Raw genomic sequence first — 27,834 nt, forward strand, 5'->3', positions numbered from 1 at the left:
ACTTAATATAATTTGAACAGTACAAAAGATATAAAAAAGAAGGAAAAATTAAACATCCGAAACCGTACCCTCAGAAGCAGCCTTTTTTTTATCATTGCAATATATTTCCTGCTAATCTCTTTTCAGTGCATTTTTAAATGAATGAGATCAAAGTATATAACCTTGAGATCTGCTTGTTCTAGTTAACATGATATTAAATTAAGGCATGATGTTTTTTAATGACTGCATAAAGCTTCATTATGTGGATATAGTATACTAACCATTCCTTTAATAAAAGTGATTCACATTATTTCTAAAGTTTTACTATTATAAATAATGCTTTATTGAACATCTTTGTGCATTAACCTTTATATGCATATCTGAGAATTTCCTTTGGAGACATCCCCAAATTTGCAGTTACTTGTCCAACGAATATAAACATTTTTAAGATTCTTCATATGCTTTCCTACTAGAAACAATTGTTCCAAATGGAGTGCAATGCGGCTATACAAAAGAATGAGGAAGATCACTATGAACTGATATGGAATGATTTCCAGAAAATATTGCTACATTTTTTAAAAAGTACAAAAGTTTGTATTTATTTACATATGTATTTTTTCTTTTTTTCTTCTTTTGTTATCCAGAAAAAAATCCATCTTGAAGGAGCTTCCACTGGTCAAATCTAGGCAGTACCGAGAATTGAAAATTAGCATTTTACAACCATCATGATAAAGATCAAAACAGGCAGAACCACCAATGGATGCTAAATCTCAGGGGGATTTTTATGAGAAGCAGAATACTTGTGTGGTCTTAAAGTGTTTCTCCACAGAAAATAATAATAATAATTAATGCAATGAAGAAATCAGACCACTCTTCACAGGTAAACAAAATTAACATTACCAGTGAGGGTCAGACAGACATCAAGTGTCTTCATATGTGATAATCTGAGAAGTACACATCACAAAAAAGACATTTCAACTGAAAATATAAGTAGAACCTAATAATGAGGATCTTTAGATAGACACACAAAATAAGGAATGTTCTATAAAAGAAAAGAGGACAGTCTATATTCTTCAAAGATGTCAAGGTTATAAAAGACAAAGTAAGTCTGTGGAAATATTCCAGATTAAAGGAGGCTAACGAGACATGAGAACTAAATGCAATACCTGATCTTAACTGGAGGATCCTGTACTGAAGCAGAAGGAAAAGACTATTGAGCTAATGGAGAAAATTATAAAATGAATGTTAAGTTAGATAAAATGATCACATCAATATTAAATTCACTAAAGCTGATAACTGTATTGTGGATATGTAAGAGAACATCAGTATTCTTAGGAAATACACTTTGAAGTGTTCAGCTCTAAAGGGTCATGATTTACGTACATTAGCCTCAAATAGTTCCACAAAACAATTTTAAAGCCTATTGGGTAGAATATCAACAATAGATGGGTCTAGGTAAAAGTTATCTAACTGTTTTTTGTACAAATCACATTCCTGGAGCTTTTCTATAAGCTTAAAATTATTTGTGAATAAAAAATTTAAAAATTAAGTTAAAAAAATGATTGTTTCAACTTACTCTCCCACTAACAATTACTGAGTGTACCTCCCTCATTTCTTCCTTCCCAGCAGAGTATTGTTTTTTGTAATCTGCTATTTTGATAAGGATAAATAATATTAATGTGTATTTATTTGCTATTAATGAGGCTGAAAATGTGTTCATGTTTATTAGCAATTTATATTTCTAATCTATAAATGATCTATTTCTTTTTCATTTCCAGGCACAATTTTCTTAAATAAAAGACTATAATAGCTTCAATTAAGCTGCACTGACTCATGAAAATCATGAACAAAATCTTCAACTACATTTTCAAAGAAAATTGGGAATTGGGTTTTATAGGGCTGTTTCCCTCAGTAAGTTCAATAATACTGAACGTATAATTTAACGTACGTAAGAGGTCACTCTGCAAGAGGTCAAAGTACATATAATTCCCTTCCAGAGGGGCCTGTTTTCACTGCCTTTTTAATTACCCATGCACTCCAGGTAGATTGCCACTAGGTGGGAGTAGTGCTCAGTGCTGTAGTCTCAGCAGCCAGAACAACTCAATTTCCTAATAATTAAGGCACAGTCATTCATTCATTCAATGAAACTATGAGTCTCTTTTCCAGGTACTGTGCTGGACTGCTGGTTCTTTGCATCCACTGGCTTATATGTTTTAAAGTATACATTATTAGTATTATAATCAGAACTAATTTCCTTTTTGAAAATTATTTCAAATGTAATGTAATTATTATTTAAACAAATATCAAATATGTTTTAAATTTTTCCCATGATACTTAATTGATGTTTTGTCTGACTAAATATTAGTTATACAATTAGCAGTTCAGTCTAACCCTATAGACCCCCAAATTAAATGCACTGTATTTCACCCTGGACTCTTTAGCCTAAGATTAATTTCCCCCTTGATGGGTTAGTGATCTCTCTACATTATCCCAGTTTAAGAAACAGGCGTCAAAGCAAATGAGGCGGTCCACCACTCTCTAATGGTTCTAGTAATGCTGTTCACCTCACAGATCTCAAATCTGCTCTCAGATACACAACACCAAAAACCTAAGAAAAGCATTTATTGCCAAGGAAGTGGCCCTTCTTCCTTTCCGGTACAGTCCTCTTTCTCCTAATAAAAGGAGCCATTTCATCTACTTGTTATATATAATGAATTTACTTTTCTTTATGACATTGGCTCTTTCCATCAGAAAGTATTTCATTTAAATATTAATACAATTATTTACTAATTAACAGACCTATAATTCATACCATTTAGCAACAGGACTCACATTTTAACCGGACAAAGGAATGTTAATACCTTTAAACAATTAGTGTGAGTATCCGGAAAGTCAGAGGATGGCAAAAAATTATCACATCATACCTTCAATTACCTGAATTTTAGTATATTAAGTAGACCAAGAAAGTGTGATGAGATATTAGGCAAATATAAATAATTATTTTAATAAATACTTTGATTTTAAATAAGGCCAAGCAGCAAGCGAGCTGATTTTCTTTACTGAGAGGTTTCCTTTTGAATATTATCCACTCACCCTTATGTCTTTGAATGCCCCACTTATGTGATATGTACTCAAAAATTATCTATAAAAATATCTATACACATAATGGCATTTAGAGTTCTATAATAAAATGTCATTTGCCTATATTTGCAAATGAGTTGATCATTTGTGTTTTCCTCTCAGGACATTTGACTTCATGAATCCATTTCTGCTCCTCTGTCATCCCCCCACCTCGATTTCTTGCTCCCACAACCATATCCCTCTTGCCTCCTAAGCCTCTATCTTCAGTCTTCCTCCCTCACCCTCTGCCCTGCCTGAACCTAAAACCTCATCATCTCTGTCCCAGACATTTAGTGGCCTCCTAACACCTCTCCTGGAATCCGAAAATAAAAATAAAGCATGAAGGCAGCTTACTAAGAGCCCAGTAGTAATCCTCCAAAGACAAAAAAAAAAAAAAAAATGTATTACTATTGCCAAAAACCACTGGTCAATTAATCTATTGCTAAATAAGAATTTCCATCACTTTTGGCTTTACAAGACTCTATCGCAGTGAATGCAGTCAAGAACACAAATCCCTGCCTTCATTTTCAGCTCTTTACCATCCCTTCTTCACACTTCAGAATAAGAGTCTTCTTTATAAAATTTAACAATGATCCGTCAGGTCTATCTCATGCTTCAAACCCTTCAATGGTTCCCCACTGACCTTGAAATTAATTTCAAATTCCATAACATAGTTACAAACCCTTTAAAAAATCTGGCCTCTATTTAGTATTCCAGCTTCATCTCTCTTCACTAATCTCCATCTCATACTTAACACTGTAACCATCCAAAATTTCCCTCAAGTACCATGCTTCTGGACTCTAGGCTTTTTCACAGCTATACTACCTGTTATAAACTTGCTACTTAATTTTACATCTTTCAAAGTCCATCTTAGATATTCTTCCATGCAGCTTTTTCTGATCTTGTTGATAGTAATTATTTTGTACTCTTCTGTACCCACATATTATTTCATTTACCACATTGCAATATAATTAATTTACATTCCTATCTCCTATACCCCATTATAGTCCCTTAAAAAGACAAGAACTAAAAGTTACATTTTGCACCTCTATAGGATAGTGTCTTACCCCTAGTAGGGACTCAACATCAATTTAATTGAACTAAAAGTGCTATTCCATAGTATGTTTAATGAAGAATCTCTTCCATGAGTAATTATACTAACAGTTTAATCTATTACTAGCCAGCCTGGTTCTCTTTGCAAAAAGAAACAATCCTATTCCTGGTTTGCATTTACGTTACCATTATGACACTCAATATTAACATGGTGGGACCAACAATGGAAACAGTTAATATTAACTTAATATTGCCCTATCCAGAGTCCTAATTATACTTTATAATTGTTCTTTGACATAATGGAAGTAATAATAATTAATAATGCTATTATTAACATCTAGTATTTATTATGTGTCTGACATTGGACTTTGTGCTTTTATATGATTATCTAATTCAATCTTCAAACAACTCATTCCCATTTCTTATTTAAATAGATCTGTGTTGATGTGGCCTCCAAGTCACTTTGGAAATAAATACATTAATCGGTTATTTATTTTGTGGCAATACATATAAATTGTCTTCAGAGAGCATCTGTCTAGTATCCCTAAGGAGAATAAATCAGGACATAGGCATGAAAATGTGTTTAAGCCTTTTTCCTAAAAATATTTGTTTCAGGGTAATTTAATGTCTTTGCCCAGTGAGTCTTCCAGGCTCTCTTTAATACATGAGTGAATTAAAAGCATGAACAAATGGCAGCACTGCAAGCATGGTGAGTTTATTGACTTTTGTCATGTAGGAATATCTACTGGATAGGACAGTTAGTGGCAGAAATGCCTGGTGTGGTAGACTCTGCCTTGTTTGACATACTGATGTAAAAATGAGTATCATTGATTAATTTTTTAAAAAGACAATTTTCCAGAGACTAGATTAGAATCTGAAAATGCTATTAACCTCACAGCAATGGAAAAGACTCTAACTTCGTTTGATGAAAGCAGCTGAAGAGAAATTCAGGTTAGGGGCCAGTAACCTCAGAAAAATTAGTTAACTGTACCAGTTGCAGTGGCAAGCAAATATGGTTTCGAACGTTCCAATTGGATTTAATGTTTCTGGAAGCTCTGAAATGCCACTGGGATAATATGTGCATGAGTGTCAAATTCTTAAAACATCTTCTTTGCCTGTAGGGTTAAGAGAAGAAAAGAAGGAAAAGATAATGCTTGCATGTTTATGCATTCATTGTTGATCAAAGAATATTCCTTCTCAAATGAAGAAGAATCCTTCTGAACTTTACCAACTCAAACATGTAACTTAGTGATTATTTGCATAGGAATATTTGATTTTTTGCTTATTTTATTTAGGTAAATTGTTCTTTGGGGGACATTATTAGAATAAGGAGTTTTCACTGATTCTGACAGAGAACTAGAATTATAAATGATAAAAGTAGAAGATTAGAATTGTCAGTGATCTGAATTGGTTTAAAAAGAGGAAATTTGCTACTAAAAATAGAATAAAACTAGCTGAAAACATATGTGCTTTATATGAGTAGTGGTAGGGCAGAGTTCAAAAGATTTGAGTTTTACAAATTTTATTGTTGCTTACTCAAATTACCTAGTCAAAAATTAATTTTCTGTACTTATTAGATAATGCAACTAATTCTTTTATTACAAGTATACTCTCAATTTCATCAAAATAAGACAGTTTCTAACAAGAAAAAAGAAATATTTTAATGTTAATTGTTAAAGCCGAGTTAGAAGCATCAATAGTAATGATAAATTGAGTTAGCATGTAAAAGTCACTGGTTAAAAATATTAGAAGGTGACTATGAACATATTTTTAGCAAAAAGATATATTTTTAAATATACAAATATTTACAACTTAAAAGAACCACAAAATAAAAAAGGAAAGGATATAAACCAACAATCCACTCAAAAGGTGATAATTTGCACACAGGTATAATGATAATAATAATAATCTTCACTAATAATCAAAGCACAAAGCAAAACATCAATGCTGTACTACCTAAAGAAACTTAACAAAATTTCAAAATATTGATAATTCCTATAGGTGGGAGGCTATAGTAAACTGATACTTACACAACCCTTTCAGATAGCAATGTAGCAAGAATCACAAAAGTTTTTATATAGTTTGATATATTAATACCACTCCTCACAATTTATTTTGAAAAATAATCCAAAAGAGAGAAAACATACACAAAAGCAACAAAATTGCAAAGAAGTTGAAGATATCCTCAGTGTCCAACAATATGCAAATGATTAAATAAAGTATGTTATATTGACTCAATAGGACATTGTACAAAAAATAAAATTTATAAATAATGAAGTCTATGGCAACATGAAAAAATACTTATCATAAAATAGGTTAAAAAACCAAATACAAATATATATCTATAGTATAGTTACAATTATATAAAAACTACTTATATCTATAGTATAGTTACAGTTATATAAAATTACTTATACATGAGAGACCAGAAAAGAGAGTGAAAAATTAAATTTTAATTGTTTTAGATCTTAGATGAGTACTCTACCTTTCTAATGTCTATCACACATATAAACATGTTAAAAATAAAGTATAATTTACATAAAACATTTTATGTCTGATATTAAAACACTGGCATTCATAGAGCAATACCAGGACATTAATAAAACCAGTTTAAGCCTTCTCTTAACTCCAAGTTCTTCAGACTAGGGCAGCCCTGTAATTTATCTTGGCTTCAGGCAACTACCTCATCTGTAAAACAACAGGAATTGTATTGGACCTGTGAGTCTCACATTTTTTAATCCTGCAAATCTTTGTTCAAACTAAATCTAATGTAAAATAGGTGAAAGTAGAGTGCCTGTGGCTAAAGCACAAGAAGTACGCAGTGCTCTGCAGATGGTTCCATTCCTTCTCCCCTCCCTAAACTTCACCTCTGAAATTAGCAATCCCTAAGAAGGCTCTGAGAAACCCCAGTGAAAGCCAATTGATTAAAGATTTTAATGGTCCTTTTTTTAGCTAAAATATACTTATTGAAATTGTATGGTTCTCTTCTATTATATTTTTTCATGTGTGTGTGTGTGTCATATCCTCAACTAGATTGTAAAGACTTTTATGTTAGAAACTGTCCCTTATAAACCGGCTTAGCCCCATTTAAATTTACTTTGCTATATCCACTCAGAGAAAGAATCATTGAATGAACAAAAAAATGAAATGGTAAAATTAAAATATCATCATTTTTATTTACAACAAAAAAACAAGGTCCAGCAATAAGTTGTTCCATCTTCTGGCTAATCAAAGTTATATATAAAGTACACATGGACTGGAAATTTTCAAAGAACTGTAACAATTAAATTAGAATAATTTAGCCATATGGAACAGTATTTTCTGAGATAATAGCTTTAAAGAGAAAAGCCACCTTTTGGACAGAGATCCTCTTGCTTCCTAAAATTCTCAAGATACTTTTAGTTCATGACTTTGATGGAAGCAAAGCAGGATTACTTCTAATATTCAGGTTTATTATTTAAAAATCTATAGAGGGAGCTGAAATTACCCCTGTGAAATCTGATGCGGTTGGCCTGATGGTTTCACCAAGTGAGACCCTGTGCCATAGGATTGTTTCTCTCCTACCATGTTTGAAATTCTCACCATTAGAATCATTTCCTTGGATAGATGATTAAGGCAACCATAGAGAATATACATACTTTCCAGCAGGCAAAACTTCCATTAATCTTCTGTCATATGTTGGTTTATTGGATTAGCTAGTGGTCCTCCAAGAATATATAAAGAGCCCAAGGTTAAAGGATTGGAAAAGACATAGCTGGATTAGAAAAAACATAGCAGGGCCAAACTCAGGTAGAAACCAGAGCAAAAACTGTCTAGAATTGTGGAGGGTCTAGGGTAAATACTTGGAAAGGAACAGATGAAAGGGGAAATTCTGCGTATCAAAATGGGAAATGGAAGTCAATAATAGCCAAATCACTTAAGCTATCTAACTGCCTTTCTAGCTGTATGACTCCTTTTGAGAACATTTACTTTGGGAACATTAGTTTACTGTAATCATTACAATCCTAACACTTTAACTTAAATACTCTCTTATTTAATTCCTGTCTAAATTTTACCAGCAACAAAGATAAAAGAGAAAATAATCATAAGCTTGGCAGTCAGACAAGTCAGAGGTAGGACTTCCAGCTCCATCTCTTACTGGCTATGTAACCTAAAGTAAATCACTCAAAAGAGTCTAGTGGGTTAAGCCCACTAAATGGGTTGAGCCCATTGATTCTTGAGTCAATTCTTTCTGAGTTCAAAGCCCAGGGATACTACTTATCATGTGTGTTAAGTAACTTAACCAGGGTTAAGCCCCAAATTCTCCATTTCTTTATCTTTAAAATAAGGGTTGATGATGATGATGATGATGGTGATGATAATGATGAAGATCTACATAAATATATCCAAACAAAGCCCTTTTCACACTTTCTAACATATAGAAAGCACTAATAAATACCAACCACCATTATTATTAAGTTGCCTGACTTCTCTGGACTTTAGCTTGTCATCTATAAAAGGAAAATAATATATTTACTGTACTACCTATTTTCAACGGTAGAATAAAAAGCATAATGAAAGCACTTAGCACAATATCTCCACATTGTATCTACCTAGTACCCATTCAGTGTCCTTCCCATTTAAATCCTAAGTCTATTCCGAAGTGTTCCCAATGAGTATTTCTATCTTCCAAAGTGTATTTTCTATACACTCATTCAACATCAAATATGTAATGGCCTATAATAACTGTTATATATCTATGATTTTTATGTACTATCTTTGCAACAATAATTATATCTTTGTAGAAGAAATTAGTTGTATTTTCCACTCAATGTCTACTGCATCTCTAGTCGTCCCAGAAAATTCTATAATTCTGATCTTTCTATGCGGGGGATCATTCATGCCCCTACTCCGAATCTATGTGCTTCTTGTAGAAGTGAATCTACTACCATTCTAGGGATGTGTCAGTAACTCAGGTCTGGCCAGTCTAAGTAGCTCATTCTCCTGATCTTGGGTTTGGCTCAGAAATAACACATGACTTTATCAGAGCCAATGAGACTTGGTCTTTGGATTTTCCTGTTTATTCTGAAAAAGAGGCATGTTCTTTTTCACCTGAACCTGAACCTAGGTGGATATAGGCCTGAAGTTCCTTATTACCATGTCGAGCCTAAGAATAAATCATCATGAGTAAATTCCAGATTCTACCATAATAATTTCATTTGAGTATTTTTAAATGTCAAAAAAGAAAAAAAAAAAAGATTTTCCAGAAAGAGGACAAATCTGAGGTTATAAAATAAAGATATTCATCAATAATAGGTCATTTTCAGCTTTCCGTAGTACAACCTAGACATCACTTTTTTTTAAATTGAAGTACAGTTGATCTACAATGTTGTATTATTTTCAGGTGCACAGCACAGTGATTTAGTTATATATATACTCTTCTTCAGATTCTCTTCCCTTACAGGCCACTGCAAAATACTGAGTATAGTTCCCTGTGCTATACAGCAGGTCCTTGTTGGTTATCTATTTTATATATAGTAGTGTGTATATGTGAATCCCAAACTCCTAATTTTATCCCTCCTCCCCTTTGGCAACCATAAGCTTGTTTTCTACATCTTATTTTTTTAATCTCTCCCTGAAAGCACTTGAAGATCAAGATTTCTCCCTTTGTTGCTTATCCATTCTCTTGCATATATTTGGAGATGATTTTGGTTTAATCCTACAATCTTGACTCTAAATATATGATTTGGTTAACTATTATCCCAACCAAATGGAAAATAAAAGCATATTTTAAACAGATAATACCAGCAAAAAGGAAACATGAGCTCTTTTAGTAATATGTTTGCCTAAAGAAATATAAGGCTTCGGCCTACATCATGACTACAATGGGTGATTGAGCCCCTACTATTTGGCAATTCTCTCATAAAACCATCTGGAAATCTACCAAAGATCTTATATACAAACAAATACCAGAGTAAGGGCGAGGAAAAACCCAAAGTATTATTTTCTCTCATTATTTTTGGCCTGGATTCTGAATAATTCCTTAAAGTTATTTTAAAATATTATAGTTTATGGCTTAGTTTTTCAGAAAGAAGTCAGAATAAATTTTTAAAAATTGATGTCTCAAGGTTCTTTTTTTCAGTATCTCCTTAAGGAAGTAATTTTTACCAGATTACATAAAAGCAGAGGTTAGTAATCAACTTTTAATATATTTGATACCAGAAATACAAGCTATCAAATCTCAAGTTCCAAACCCTACATTATCTCCTATTTAAGTACAATGATGACAGTATATTCCAGCAATAATTTCTATATCAGAGAATCAGTCAAAGCTCTAAATCTAATACAACTAACAAAATAAGATATTATAAAAACGGCAGAATTTCAAAAGAAGACTGCTATAAATAAATAAATAAGTATACCTTTAGGATCAAACATCTTCCTTTGCATACAGATTTACATAAACCAAATAAAAGCCTTAATTTGTCACAAATACTGATATATCAATAGAGCAACGTTCTTAGGTTCCATACCCTGATAAGTATAAAGTTCTCTTGATACCTAAGTAACTAAAACCCTTTGATTAGGGTTTATTACAAATTGTTTATTCATCCTTTCTTCCATCCATTCAACCCTTATTATTTATCTCTGGGTGTTAGACCCTAGGTATACAAAGAAAAATAAGATACTGACAATTAGATGTTCATGGTCTGAGAGAACAAAGCATATAAAGAAATAACTACAGTTTAGTGTGGCAAATACTATGATAGAAACATGTACAAAGGATAGATTTGGAGCACAGTGGAGGGAACAATTTTCTTTATCTGGAGAGTTAAAAGAGAGTTCACAAATGAAAAAACATTTGATCTGGAACTAGAACCATGAGAAGCCTTCCACATTGAATTTACTCTATCAAAAGGAGATTCCTGGGGTGCTTAGGAATTTTTATTTCAAAGATAGATATTTATAATAGAATACTATCTTTTTTTTTTAAGTTCCTAAAAGTATCAAGAGATATTCAAAACAGAATTTTGAAATGTAACAACATGACTTCATATCAACTTAATTATATGACAAAAAGCATAATTACCACAACTACAACCTGAAGTCAACAAAAACAGAAATCATTTAGCCTGAGTTTGAAAGGGGAAAAGTAAGACTTAGGATCTTCTTCTACCAAGCAGTGAGAACTAGCTCTAAGATCCTGTGAAAGAAGTCTCAAAAATAAAAACCACTAGCCAATGAAGAGCAAAGACTCAGAATATTTTCAGGATGTAGGATCTACCTACTGCTGTGGTAGGGAGCAGGAATAAGGAAGGATGTATCTTTCAACTCTGGGGACTCCACAATATTCCACGCTGTAGTCGCGAAATGCCAGATGCCCTTTAGTGGTTCCCTTATGACTCCCACCTCTGAGGTAAGAATCAATAAGGAACACACACACAGAAGGATAAACCCCAAGGTTTCCAAAACACAGAGTCTGGTAGACATCTGTGGACCTGCTTAGGCTTGTTGAATGTGAACTGACTGATTCTAGTATGATCTTAGTGGTCCAAGAAGTACATTCCTTCTTAAGATTTCTGAAATAGCTCTCCGCCTTTCAATGAATCCACTGCTAAAGTTCTATTTTTACAGCACGTCAGTTGCTGAAACAGTGATAATGATAGTTTTTAATTAACCCAGAAAGTTCAGAGGATCAAGGAAGTAAAATGTGCCTTGGCTCCAGAGCATAAGCCAACTTCATAGATGAGTAATGTTAAAACTTCTCATTTGCCAGAAGCATCTCCTGGCTGCATTCAGAATCAGGACACCAACATCTACAAGACATCTGACAAACCATTTTTTTTGAAGTCTCCCCAGGGAATGAGGTTCCCCATTGTACTGTGAATAGCCATTTCCATGGAAAGACTAATGTATATTTCACATAATCTCCTGCTTCTAAATGCTTCTTGGCATTATCTTCCTTTAAATAATAAAACTAAAATAAATCTATCCATCTAAATGTTAAGAAAAAGGGTAACTCAATCTTCATAGTTGAACATTTCCCCCTCTTCTCATTGTGTCCACAAAAGAGGAAAAATATTCTCAGTCCGAGAGCCTAGGAAATGTTATCAAATACTGCCTACAATTAATTTTTATGTTAGCCAGTTATATTTTTAAATTTTTCAGAAACTGTGCAGATCAGATGTTGCACAATTGGTCTTTTGGTGTATCTCAGGACATATGAGAAGGAATTCCAGAAAACTTGGTAACTGCCACTTTCTCAAATGCCACAGAAAGAGATGTTTTTGGCCCAACGTGAGTCCTGCTGGGAAGGTGAAAGTGATGGGCAAGTTGTTTATTCAGGCCCAAGTACACTGTACACTGTACATTCTGGACTCTATGATTCTGAGATTAATGATGTACCCTGGCCCGGGTATGAAAATACCAGCACATATCCCAGCAAAGTTGTATCCTGAAATGTTTTAACCTCTCATAATTAAGGTTGGGCCATAACGGGAACATTTGAGCTTCCAGAAGTTCTGAACTGACTTTTATTAACCCAGACCTATCATCTGCAATTGTGTGAAATACTTTGGGGAGACCCAGAAACACCTCAGTCTGTCACTGGAGATTACTGCTGATATTTCTGCTCTATTACTGTCCTCTGTAGGACTTACATCAGAGTTTCCCAAATGGTGAATTGTAGCACATTAGTGTACATCCAGTGGTTTAGAGGTATATGTATAAATGCTGGTCCACTCAGACTTTGGGACTGGAGTTCCCCCATTGGATGGCTTTGACCTCAATAAGCATTTTCCAGGGCTCCTCAGAGAAGGGTCAGAGATTAGGATCAGACTCACCTTGTGTACCCACAGATGGGGAGCACAAGATGTGACAACATGCACTTACCACTCCTTTATGGCATCATGAGCTTCCCCAGAGAGGTGGTCTATTACCTGGATATCTATCTGCATTAACATCCTGGGGCGGACCACATCACACCTCATCTTGCTCAAGAGGCCTATGGAGCTGATGGAAGAGTTCACACCCAAGAAGTAAAGGACCACAGCCCAAACATGCGTTCAAATTACAGAGGATAGATGGGGGAACTCCAATCTCTGTCTTCCTTTATATTCAATACATCTGTATATTTGTGCCCATTTAGGGGCATTCAAGCTGGCTACAGAGTAAAAATGCATGTACATTCTGCAGTTAGAACTTGATTGTTGTTTTGAAATCTTTGCTATAAAAATGCACAATTGGATTTGAAATTCATTTGAATTTGCCACAATAAATATTAGCATTACATTTGCCATTGAAAGAAAAATAATAGCCATAGGATTTTTTAAATATTCATTTTAATTGTTGAAAAATTTGGGTTGCTGTAAAAATAAGAGTTTTAAAACAAAGTTTTTTATCTATATTATATAACTGTCAAGTATTGAAGAGAGCATTAAAATGCCTTCATCAGAAATTATATGTTCATTAAAGCAAGTCAAGTTTATTAAAATTTTGATAAGATTTATTTGAAAGTTTTACATACCTTCAACTTTCATCTTTTTAAATATTTTGTATTTATGTCTCCTATCATAATTATATAACATAAAGAAAACAATTTTTCTTTACCAAGTCCCATGTTAGATGACTTTTCAAAACTCCTCCATTTTACCCCTGGGTACCAAATACATCATCTTTTATGCATTCTGTGATGTAAAGATACTTGGAAAGCACTTCTTTAGATATGTAAACTTTGCCTGATTTAACAAGTTTGGTTTATGTCTGGCCTAGTCATCAATCTGAAACTGCAATTGACATTTGTCAAGATAATGGTCAGCAGGGCATAACTCAAATATTCCAAGACCTCATCAGCATCAAGTTATAAATTAGATAAAAACAATATGCAAAACCAGTTATCACAGCTTTAATATATCTCTCATCTCAGTTCTCGATGATTTAAGAGACCCCAGTAGAATCAGTCCCCAACATCTTATTCACAAATCAGGCAAATTCAGTTTGTAGCTTTATTACTATTGGTTATTGAAGACCACCATTCACTAACACCTGGAGCCCTAGCTATGCCACTCCAGTGACCCCTCTCCAGGCCACACACTCTGGACAAACAATTCATCCAAACAAATCATCTCTAGGAACAAATTAGATGAGGTACCAAATGCTCTGATATGCCCAAATAATACCTTGGGTGGTTAGCTTAGGATGTTAACAAACTTCATGGTTGGCCAAGCTTGCTTAATAAATGCTAAAGGTACCAAATACGTTTGTAAAAACTGTGAAAAAGCAAAAAGGTCTTGGCCTAGTTCATTATAATTTTTCTGTCTCAGAGGAAAGGAAATTCGTAAGGCACAGTTCCATGTTCCAAGGCTACATTGCTATTCCATGATTACACTATAAAAGTCTCTCCAAATATTTAAGGAAATTGAACCATACCTAAATCAATTGGTACACTCAGGCAAACTTTTCCAACCCACGTGATCTGAGCATTACCAGAAATTAGATATTCAATTGATTTGGGACTAATCTGTAGTATTTGTGGACTGTTAATTATTCAACAAAACTGCATGAAAGAAATGTTATACATGCTCTTAAAATTGTACCAGGGTGAGAGAGTGTCATGGACATATATACACTGCCAAATGTAAAATAGATAGCTAGTGGGAAGCAGCCGCATAGCACAGGGAGATCAGCTCGGTGCTTTGTCACCACCTAGAGGGGTGGGATAGGGAGGGTGGGAGGGAGGGAGATGTAAGAGGGAAGAGATATGGGAACATATGTATATGTATAACTGATTCACTTTGTTATAAAGCAGAAACTAACACACCATTGTAAAGCAATTATACTTCAATAAAGATGTTAAAAAAAATTGTACCAGATATGTAAAAATCAAAAGCTCTGTATGAATCATGCCACTTGCACACTTATATACACAAGAACTACAAGGTAGAGACTAAAATCCTCAGCATGGCTTGCCAGTCCTTTCTTTTTCTGCCCGGGGTCTTCTTTCCATCCTCTACCTCTTGTCAGCTTTGTTGGCACCCTGAACACACCAAACACTCTCAGGTATCTTTCCCTCTTTCTGGAAAATCATTTTCCTCTCATTTATTTCATAAATTTCAACTCATCTCTCAAGAAGCATCATAAGGATTGCCTCCTTTGAAAGTTTCTCTGTCTTCTTGATCTACCAGAGGGAATTATACTATAATCATTTGTTTGCATTTCCTTTTCCTCTACTTTTTGGTGAATGTTTTGATGTTGTCCTCTGAAACACTGATCGAGTACATGCCCTGTGTGGCTGCAGGATGGGAGAAGGGTGGATTTAAAAAAATGTATTGAGCACCAGATAGGCGTTTGGCACAGCACTCAGGTCTAGATATTGTACATATATCCTTACTCTTTAACATTACTAGGGATGTATCATTATCCAATTCAAAACATATTCCAGCTGGTTAGAGAGCTAAATGTAAAAAGTCACATTATCAAAACTTTAGAAGACAATATATATGACTATTTATTTAAATTCTCTAAGGAAAATGGCTTTCTATGTTTAAAGGCAATAGAAAAAATCATAAAGAAAAAGATCAGTTTGGCTACGTATAAGTTTAAATTTGTGCACAAACAAAGGTGTTTAAAAACTGTTGAAGGAATGAATGTTCAACCTGGAAGAAATTTTAGTCACTCATTAGCTTCATAAACACAGATTTTTCATCAGCAGCATGGCCAAAAGTTTGGAACAAAAATATATGTAGGTAAGCTTTTCTCATTGTAAATGTTCAAAGGTGGTACCTTTGGAAAACTGTCACCAAGGTACACAGGAATTAATTTTCCTGTAATAGTCATTCACTGATCTTCAACATAGTTTCAGGAAAATAGTTGGTATTAATTTAAAATTTACCAGGAGAAGGAATAAATATGTGCCAATTCATTCCCATCTAGCAATCTGGAACAAGAGAAGCTCATGACCAAGAGCTAACTGATAACTTCTGACGCCTTAACAGAGCATTCTAAACAACCCACAAAACAGTCATAGTATCCTGGTAAATAAATGCATATACATGTATACTTGTAAATACTTCATGAATATTTATATGCACATGATATCTGCTATAGAACTGTTCTTGGAGTCTGTAATGTCATACTGCCTTAAGTAAAGCCCCTTATAATGAAGTGATTCAGTATCTGAAGCTTGTAATACAACATTCAGTAAAGATGAGCCTTAGATAGAATTTTGTTCTATGGCAAATAGTAGCATAATGACATTCCTATGTATTTTAATAAATGTTCACAAAATGATCCCATAGGTTAAAGTAAAAATTCATGTTTTTCTGTTAATAGCATCTAATTGCTTGCATAGGAACTAAACCTCCAAGACCTCTATCTTGAATGTAGTAATAACAGTTTGACTTTTTAAAATGTTCATAAACATTGCATAGGGAATCTGAAGTGCTCAAGGTAGAAGATGTCTTGACAAAAGTGGAGCATAATCACTCTTAAAATTCTATTTTATGAATTGATATCTCCACTTTGAAATAAATTAAGATGACTGATACATTTACTATTGGCACATTAAACATTCAGCTAATTAAATCACTCTAGTATTCCATATAATGGTTGAACTTCTTTACTCCTACAGAAAAATAAATTGCCATACAGTTTGTCAAAGATATTCAAGGAAGAGAATGGTAAGAAGAATGATGAAAACATGACCATCAGTCTTCCTCACATTAAAAGAATATACATCTTATCATAGTGTATTATACTTTCAAATAAATAAGCATTCATGTTGTAGTTTTTACAAATTGCCCTAAAACTGAAATAAAAGAGTTCTCCAAAACCACATGAATATGTATACGATATATTTTTTTAAATAGCAACTGCAAAACCTCTGTCGTAGTTTCATATAATATGTTAAGCACTTCTTTCAGAAATGGAAAAGTAACATATCTGCAGATAATGGGTAGGAGAAAGCCCGAGGTCAATGCTCCCCATAAGCAGCACTGCTGATGAGAAGAAAATCACCAACATCTTTAATCTAGAATTGAGTGAGATCTTCCTCTTTATGTAATCATTTAAATGAGAAAATGCTCATATCTTTCTATTCTTTTCTGTTGGTCTTTTAAAAATAGAATCATAAGGCTCTTAGAGTCCCCTGCCTCTTACAGGTCCATTCCAAAGAGAATTCTAGGCGAATAATGTGTATATTACATGCGATTTATCCTGTTCTTAGTAAAAATGGGAAACAAATTAGGAGTTTTCTAACAACAAACAACTTCTTACATACCAGAAAATAATTTAGTCAGCTTTAGCCACATTGTCTTTAAATTAAATAAAGGGGTACTTCAGGGTTCAGGTGCTTCAGTGTCATGCACAGTACCTAAATGTCATTTCTAATGCTCCCTAAAGCTATTGTTTCTTTTGATTTATTTCATAATTATGTTTCTTAAACTAGGTAACAAAGAAAAATCAATATCAAATATTGGTTAGGGTTTGGGCTTTTATTTTAACTTACTTTTTATAATAATGTATCATTAGACATGCTTTCTAACTTTTTGTAACTTTATATCCATGATCAGTGATTCCTCTAAGCATTTTTTTTCTCATCTCTAAGTGCACTGCCCAGCCCGTTCTAACTTGCTGTTAGACAACGAAAGATTTTGGTGCATACTGGACTACAGAAGGCAGTTAAACTCAAAAGAGAACTTTAAGTCCAATTTAACCCAGTAACCCTGGCCAGACAATTCCCTAAATACATATTATGTCTATTTCTGCTGAATCATAACAGGATTAGTTCTTTTCTAATGAGTATGTTAATAAAAATGCACTAAGGTCACTGGAACATGCTCCGATTTTTACCAAAAAGAAAAATCAAAGCAGAATTGAAAAAAAGTGGGAGAAGTGGGGTGAAAACAAAACCTGGTGCTCATAAACTCACAGAAACTCACAGGCAGAGATCAGCTGATGCTTGGAAGAGCACAGAAATAAGGGAAATTTGCACATGGAGACTACAGTTGCTGCAATTTAAGGCAGTTACACCTTATCGTGATGATTGTGTGGAGTAAGGCATGACAGTTTTCTATGCCTTCCCTTTTGCCTGACATTTAGTTTTGGTTAAGAGGGGCACTTGGAGTAAGAGAAATAGTTTATCTATTCAAAATTTAGCCAGAGTTAGAAATTAGAAAAATATACTCCTGAACTGGTCAGTATATTAATAAAAACAAATATTTTATTTATAGAGGAAAATGTTTATTCTTTACTCAAGAAGAAGTTATTTCCTTTTTCATCTCTCATCTGCTTTTGCTTTTTATAATCTTAATAAGCATGGTCATTTATGCTAGATTGGCACCAGCAAATTAGAAAAAAAGAGGAAATAGTACATTGACAGAAAAATGTGACAAATAGCATAAGACTGAAAAACAAAAAGCAGGCTCAAGAGTTACCAGTAAAGCAATATGGGATCAATTAGCATGAGCAAAAAAAAAATTCAATAGGCCCTGAGGACAATAAAACAATTATCTAAGGCTTGTTTAAATAAGTCAAGAATGGGTAAAAGTTAATTCTGAAATATCTTTAATTCTTAGGGGAAAAATTTGCATTATTCAGAAAATGGCTATCTAAAGTGGCTCATTCACCAAGAATTCTGGATAGCTAAGCTATAGATGCATTATAAATATAAACAATTGATTTATATATTAATATAAAACTTTGAATTCCTATTAAATCTGGAGAAGTTAACATAGTTCTCTTTTCAACTTTGGATATTGAATAACAGTAATAATGAAAGCACACATAAACCTATATGGTTTTTTGGTTTTGTTTAGTTTGAAACACTCCAGTAATGAGTTGTACACTTTGAGAAGCTGTCTTAATCCTTTCAATATTACTAGGGGTTAATTTAGGACACTGAAATAAGTAGCGATTTACTCTAGTGGAAGGTAAAGTTAGCAAAATGTATTTTGTAAATTTCTTCGAGGACAAAGAACATTAGCTTAGGGGTACAAAAATCTGAGGATGATCATATTATTCAGTAACGAAACACGTGAACATGTGAAGCTTCTTAGTATCAACCTGATAATATGTCTGACTTAAAAAAAACTTCTATTAATTTTTAAAGAAAGTGTTCCATAAATACATAAAATTATATTACTTTAAATCTATTTACATTCAGTTTTGCCTTTTATACACTCATTTAATATTCTTGAGGGAGTAAATTCAGAAGCACAGAGATACTGATCTCTTCTCAATTTATTTATAATTTAATCACAAGCCTAATTGAAGTATATTGGCACTAATGGTTTTATTTTGAGCAGAATAACGTTACCTTTACAAGAAAAGCAATTTAAGTCAGTGTAAGATTTGGTTATACTCTCATACATTGCTTCGTGAAAACAGGAATAAAATGACACAAACTTTCAGACCAATTGGACAGCATTTGAAATGTGCATACATTTTAACCTAGTAATTTCTCCTAAGGAAATAAAGAAGTGAACAAAGATGACTTTAAAAGACTTTATTATAGCATTATTTTTTTTAAAGATTTTTTTGATGTGGACCATTTTTAAAGTCTTGATTGAATCCGTTACAATATTGCTTCTGTTTTATGTTTTGGCTCCTTGGCTGCAAGGAATGTGGGATCCTAGCTCCCTGACCAGGGATCAGACCCACACCCCCTGCACTGGAAGGTGAAGTCTCAACCACTGGACCACCAGGGAAGTCCCCATATAGCATTATTTTTAATAGGAAAAAAAAAAAGGGAAAACAATCTCAAATGTACTAGAAGAGGTGAATTTGTTTTTAAAAATGTGGCATATCCACATAATAGAATATTATATGTTTATTTGAAATATTAATTTATATTTATTTTGAGAAAGCTTTCATGATTTATTATGTGAGAAGAAACAGGTAGAAAGTCAACTGCATTCTCTGATTCCATTTTTTAAAGCATGGTTGTCTGTTTAGAATGATTTTTAAAACACGTACATCAAAATGTTAACAGTAATTATGCCTGGATGATATTTGTTTTCCTTTTTCCTATATTTTCATAATTTTTCAATGAGCATGTATATATTTTATAAACATAGAAAAATACAACTACTGCAAAAAAAAGATTTGTTTTGGTTTATTGTATTGTTAAACATGCAAATAGCTACTAATTAAGCTTAACCCAAAAGTATCTCATGTTGATCAAGCTTAATTTCATAAAATCACTATGTCTAACTGATCCATAGGCTTTTGTTGACTTCACCAAGACTAATGCCATCTTCTAACATGGTATGCATCTTTGATCTTCCCTTTATCTCAAGACTAAGGAAGCAAGTATCCCCCTGCCCTCCATCCGCTCACATTAGCCAACTCTTACATCCCTTAGGAACCAGCACAAGTGCCTCCTCCTATGCAAAGTCCCCTGACTACCTCCCCTGCAGAGCGGTCACTTCTTGCTTTCTGCTCCCCTAGACAACAGGCACACTTCATTCCTGCATCTCCCATTCTGAACTATAATCATCTCTTGACCCCTTGGCTCCAACTAGACTGTGAGGTCCTCAGGACAGGAATTATATCTTATTCATCTCTGTACCACAAGCATTTAAACCCCATATGGCAGGGGGATACAGTAAATATTCACTAAATGAATTAATTAACCTACTTAAACCTCCACGATCATTCAGTTTTTCATGAAATTAAATAAAATAAGAGAAAAGATATAATAAACCCAGCCCCTAGGAACATGCCTGACACAAAAAGTTGAAAAATATCTGATTGGTGAATGACCATTATCAATATAGCAATCACTTTAAAAATTAAGCATGTATTTTTCTCACATGATTTGCTAATTTCAAAAGACATTTGAAAAAATATATGAAAATTCTGAGGCAAAAATAAAGAGGAAAAATACCTACACACACAACTATATTTATGTTTGCTCTTTGTTCTCTTTCATTTATACTGAAATAATTTTACTAAAGTTGTAAATTAAATTTAGCATTCTTAAGAAAAAAGGAAGATGAATATCCATCTTTATGCTGCATTTACTAGCTTGAATTAGCCAGGCACATAGGAAACAGTTGATAGAATGTTCATAACATTTGACCCCTAATTTCACTTGGGAGAGTCAGTATTATGGAAATAATCCATTGTGCATTTTAAAATGCATTAGTGTATATAAAATAGTGTTAATATTTATATATATAATCATACAAACTAGCAAATAATAGATTAATGGCCAAGTAATAGAAAACCCTTCCACAAAATAGACCATTAAGCAGCATTAAATATTAGAGTTCTTAATAACAGGGAAATTCTTTTACTAAAGTAGTAAGTGATTAACTCACAACACAAATCTATCTATCCAACATGAGCTTTAATAAGTAAAAATATATAGAAGAAAAGACTATATGGAACCTACAACAGTGGTCACTTTAGGGAATTCAGATAATGAATACATTTTTCTATCATGTTTTCAATGATTAGCATGTCTTACTTTATTTATATATTTATTTTTAACATCTTTGTTGGAGTATAATTGCTTTACAATGGTGTGTTAGTTTCTGCTTTAGAACAAAGTGAATCAGCTATACATATACATATATCCCCATATCTCTTCTCTCTTGAGTCTCCCTCCCTCCCACCCTCCCTATCCCACCCCTCTAGGTGGTCACAAAGCACTGAGCTGATCTCCCTGTGCTATGCGGCTGCTTCCCACTATCTATCTGTTTTACATTTCGTAGTGTATATATGTCCATGCCACTCTCTCAATTTGTCCCAGCTTACCCTTCCCCCTCCCTGTGTCCTCAGGTCCATTCTCTAGTAGGTCTGCGTCTTTATTCCCATCTTGCCCCTAGGTTCTTCATAACCTTTTTTTTTTTTTTTAGATTCCATATATATGTTAGCAAACAGTATTTGTTTTTCTCTTTCTGACTTACTTCACTCTGTATGACAGACTCTATGTCCATCCACCTCACTACAAACAACTCAATGTCATTTCTTTTTATGGCTGAGTAATACTCCATTGTATATATGTGTCACATCTTCTTTATCCATTCATCTGTCGATGGACACTTAGGCTGCTTCCATGTCCTGGCTATTGTAAATAGAGCAGCAATGAACATTATGGTATATGACTCTTTTTGAATTACGGTTTTCTCAGGGTATATGCCCAGTAGTGGGATTGCTGGGTCGTATGGTAGTTCTATTTTTAGTATTTTAAGGAACCTCCATACTATTCTCCATAGTGCCTGTATCAATTTACATTCCCACCAACAGTGCAAGAGGGTTTTACTTTATAATTACAGGGAATAAATACATAGGGAGAAACATGTAACAGAATGTTCCTATGTTTCCCTAGCTGTTAAAATTATGGCTCTTAGAGCAGAAGCAAGAAGAACTACAATCCTGCAGCCTGTGGAACAAAAACCACATTCACAGATAGACAGACAAGATGAAAAGGCAGAGGGCTATGTACCAGATGAAGGAACAAGAAAAAAACCCCAGAAAAACAACTAAATGAAGTGGAGATAGGCAACCTTCCAGAAAAAGAATTCAGAATAATCATAGTGAAGATGATCCAGGACCTCGTAAAAAGAATGGAGGCTAAGATCAAGAAGATGCAAGAAATGTTTAACAAAGACCTAGAAGAATTAAAGAACAAACAAACAGAGATGAACAATACAATAAAGTGAAATGAAAAATACACGAGAAGGAATCAATAGCAGAATAACAGAGGCAGAAGAACGGATAAGTAACCTGGAAGACAGAATGGTGGAATTCACTGCTGCACAACAGAATAAAGAAAAAAGAATGAAAAGAAATGAAGACAGCCTAAGAGACCTCAGGGACAACATTAAATGCAACAACATTGGCATTATAGGAGTCCCAGGAGGAGAAGAGAGAGAGAAAGGACCCGAGAAAATATTTGAAGAGATTATAGTGGAAAACTTCCCTAACATGGGAAAGGAAATAGCCACCCAAGTCCAGGAAGTGCAGAGAGTCCCATGCAGGATAAACCCAAGGAGAAACACGTTGAGACACATAGTAATCAAATTGGCAAAAATTAAAGACAAAGAAAAATTACTGAAAGCAGCGAGGGAAAAACGACAAATAACATACAAGGGAACTCCCATAATGTTAACAGCTGATTTCTCAGCAGAAACTCTACAAGCCAGAAGGGAGTGGCATGACATATTTAAAGTGATGAAAGGGAAGAACCTACAACCAAGATCACTCTACCTGGCAAGGATCTCATTCAGATTCGATGGAGAAATCAAAAGCTTTACAGACAAGGAAAAGCTAACAATTCAGCACCACCAAACCAGCTCTACAACAAATGCTAAAGGAACTTCTCTAAGTGGGAAACACAAGAGAAGAAAAGGACCTACAAAAACAAACCCAAAACAATTAAGAAAACGGTAATAGGAACATACATATGGATAATTACCTTAAATGTGAATGGATTAAATGCTCCAACCAAAAGACACAGGTTTGCTGAATGGATACAAAAACAAGACCCATACATATGCTGTCTACAAGAGATCCACTTCAGACTTAGCGACACATACAAACTGAAAGTGAGGGGATGGAAAAAGATATTCCATGCAAATGGAAATCAAAAGAAAGCTGGAGTAGCAATTCTCATATCAGACAAAATAGTTTTAAAACAAAGACTATTACAAGAGACAAAGAAGGACACTACATAATGATCAAGGGATCAATCCAAGAAAAAGATATAACAATTGTAAATATTTATGCACTCAACATAGGAGCACCTCAATACATAATGCAAATGCTAACAGCCAAATACAGGGGAAATCGACAGTAACACAATAATAGTAGGGAACTTTAACACCCCACTTTCACCAATGGACAGATCATCCAAAATGAAAATAAATAAGGAAACAGAAGCTTTAAATGACACAATAGACCAGATAGATTTAATTGATATTTATAGGACATTCCATTCAAAAACAGGAGATTACATTTTCTTCTCAAGTGCACACGGAACATTCTCAGGATAGATCACATCTTCGGTCACAAATCAAGCCTCAGTAAATTTAAGAAAACTGAGATCATAGCAAGCATCTTTTCTGACCACAACACTATGAGACTAGGTATCAATTACAGGGGAAAAAATGTAAAACACACAAACACATGGAGGCTAAACAATACGTTACTAAATAACCAAGCGATCACTGAAGAAATCAAAGAGGAAATCAAAAATTGCCTAGAGATGAATGACAATGAAAACGTGACATTCTAAAATCTATGGGATGCAGCAAAAACAGTTCTAAGAGGGAAGTTTATAGCAATACAATCCTACCTCAAGAAACAACAAACATCTCAAATAAACAATCTAACCTTACACCTAAAGGAACTAGAGAAAGAAGAACAAACAAGAACCAAAGTTAGCAGAAGGAAAGAAATCATAAAGATCAGAGCAGAAATAAATGAAATAGAAACAAAGAAAACAATAGCAAAGATCAATAAAACTAAAAGCTGGTTCTTTGAGAAGATAAACAAAATTGATAAGCCATTAGCCAGACTCATCAAGAAAAAGAGGGAGAGGACTCAAATCAATAAAATTAGCAATGAGAAAGGAGAAATTAAAACAGACAATGCAGAAATACAAAGCATCCTAGGAGACTACTACAAGCAACTCTATGCTAATAAAATGGACAACCTGGAAGAAATGGACAAATTCTTAGAAAGGTATAACCTTTCAAGACTGAACCAGGAAGAAATAGAAAATATGAACAGACCAATCACAAGTAATGAAATTGAAACTGTGATTAAAAATCTTCCAACAAACAAAAGTCCAGGACCAGAAGGCTTCACAGGTGAATTCTATGAAACATTTAGAGAAGAGCTAACACCCATCCTTCTCAAAGTCTTCAAATACACCATATTAACAAATTGAAGAATAAAAACTATATGATCCGAAGAGACAGACAATACCAAGAATTGGCTAGAATTTATAGAAAATGGAACCTGCATACATTGCTGAGAGGAATGTATAAGGGTGCAGGTGCTTTGGAAAACAGTCTGGCAGTTCTGTTAAAAATGGAATTACTATTAAAAATAGAATAACTACATGAGCAGGCAATTCCACTCTGAGGTGTATACCCAAGACAACTGAGAACATATGTCTATATTAAAACTTTTACATGATTGCTTATAGCAGCAGCATTATTCATAGTAGCCAAAAAAGTGGCAATAACCTAAATATGAATGGATAAACAAACTGTGGTATATCCATTGGAGGAACTATTATTTGGCCATAAAAAGGAATGAAGTACTGACACATGCTCCAACAAGGATAAACCTTGAAAGCATTATGCTAAGTAAAAGAAATCAGTCACAAAAGACCTTATATTATATGAATCCCTTTATATAAAATGTCCCAAACAGGCAAATCCATAGAGACTGAAAACAGATTCATGGTTGCCAGGGGCTAGGTTAGGGGAAAATGGGGAGTGATTGCTGCTGGGTGTCAGGTTTATTTTAGGGGTGAGGATAAGGCTCTGAAATTAGACAGTGGTGATAGGTGCATAATTCTGTGTAAATACTAAAACCCACTGCACAGTCCACCTTAAAAGGCTGAGTTTTACGGCATGTAAGTTATATCTCAACAATAACTATATATATATCAAATATTTGAATTTTTCTGAGTCAAAATTCCTTACAAGTAGAACAAATGTCTCTTAGAATGGCTAAATTCTTAAGAATTTTTAAAATAAAATTTAAACTTGAAGCCAATAAAATTAGTTATTTCAAAAACAACGTACAGAAAGTCTCATGGATATTTTCACTACAGCAGAACCTGCTGGGAGTCTGCAAATCAATTATGAGTGGTGTATATAAAACAGTGATACTTAAAGCATTTTATTGCCTACTACAGAGACTACAAAAATGTAAGTAAACCATTCTCTTTCAAAATCAGCCTTGAAACAGTACTTACCAAGTACACTGCTCTTTGAAAGAAGGTGTAGTCTCCAGGATTTTGTGCACTGTGATGGTTTCCAACTCATCAGGTTCTAGCTGCTCCTTTTCAAAGGGCATTCTATTGAACAGGACAACAGGCAGTGGACCAACTCCAGTCTGCTCATAGTAGCCTCTTGCTTCCTGAAACACATGGGACCACAAAGAGCATATTTTTGTCCTTCCTGAGACAAATGGAACAAAGCATATTTATCACATATACATGTTCTAACAAGAAAAAGAAACCAACAGAAATATGGAAACCAAGAAATAACTAAAGAAAAATTCTTTTAAAAATATATAAAGAACTAATACAACATTGTAAATCAACTATACTCCAACAGAAATTAATTTAAAAAACATATAAAGAACATCATACTTAATATCCTACTAGGTAAATCTGAGTTTAAATTACTGGGTTTTAATAAAACCACACACACAAAAAATTTAAAAATAAAAAAAATAAACCGTATGATCATCTCAATAGATGCACAAAAAGCTTTTGACAAAATTCAACACTGATTTATGATAAAAAAAACTCTCCAGAAAGTGGGCATAGAGGGAACCTACCTCAACATAATGAAGGTCATATATGACAAACCCCCAGCAAACATCATTCTCAATGGTGAAAAACTGAAACCATTTCCTCTAAGATCAGGAACAAGACAAGGATGTCCACTCTCACCACTATTATTCAACAGAGTTTTGGAAGTCCTAGCCATGGCAATCAGAGAAGAAAAAGAAATAAAAAGAATACAAATTGGAAAAGAAGTAAAACTGTCACTGTTTGCAGATGACATGATACTATACATAGAGAATCCTAAAGATGCCACCACAAAACTACTAGAGCTAATCAATGAATTTGGTAGAGTTGCAGGATACAAAATTAATGCACAGAAATCTCTTGCATTCCTATACACTAATGATGAAAAATCTGAAAGAGAAATTAAGGAAACACTCCCATTTACCATGGCAACAAAGAGAATAAAATACCTAGGAATAAACCTACCTAGGGAGACAGAAGACCTGTATGCAGAAAACTATAAGACACTGATGAAAGAAATTAAAGATGATACCAACAGATGGAGAGATATACCATGTTCCTGGATTGGAAGAATCAATATTGTGAAAATGACTATACTACGCAAAGCAATCTACAGATTCAATGCAATCCCCATCAAATTACCAATGGCATTTTTTACAGAACTAGAACAAAATATCTTAAAATTTGTACAGAGACACAAAAGATCCCAAATAGCCAAAGCAGTCTTGAGGGGAAAAAACAGAGCTGGAGGAATCAGACTCCCTGACTTCAGACTACACTACAAAGCTACAGTAATCAAGACAATATGGTACTGCCATAAAAACAGAAATATAGATCAATAGAACAGGATAGAAAGCCTAGAGATAAACCCACGCACCTATGGTCAACTAATCTATGACAAAGGAGGCAAGAATATACAATGAAGAAAAGAAAGTCTCTTCAGTAAGTGGTGCTGGGAAAACTGGACAGCTACATGTAAAAGAATGAAATTAGAACACTCCCTAATACCATACACAAAAATAAACTCAAAATGGATTAGAGACCTAAATGTAAGACCAGACATTATAAAACTCTTAGAGGAAAACATAGGAAGAACACTCTTTGACATAAATCACAGCAAGATCTTTTTTGATCCACCTCCTAGAGTAATGGAAATAAAAACAAAAATAAACAAATGGGACCTAATGAAACTTAAAAGC

General features: G+C 33.8%; 1 pseudogene across 1 annotated transcript in view; it reads right to left on the minus strand.

Moving 5' to 3' along the window:
- Nucleotides 1–27,834, minus strand: part of LOC309634809 (peptidyl-prolyl cis-trans isomerase E pseudogene) — a 258,076-nt pseudogene that overhangs the window by 157,580 nt on the left and 72,662 nt on the right. The window contains exon 3 of the transcript XR_014249610.1: nt 26,072–26,235. The product of XR_014249610.1 is annotated as a peptidyl-prolyl cis-trans isomerase E pseudogene (transcript). The remainder of the gene's footprint in view (nt 1–26,071; nt 26,236–27,834) is intronic.

The sequence above is a fragment of the Balaenoptera borealis genome (genome assembly GCF_965194805.1).
Source record: "Balaenoptera borealis genome assembly, chromosome: 9".
Lineage (NCBI taxonomy): Eukaryota > Metazoa > Chordata > Mammalia > Artiodactyla > Balaenopteridae > Balaenoptera > Balaenoptera borealis.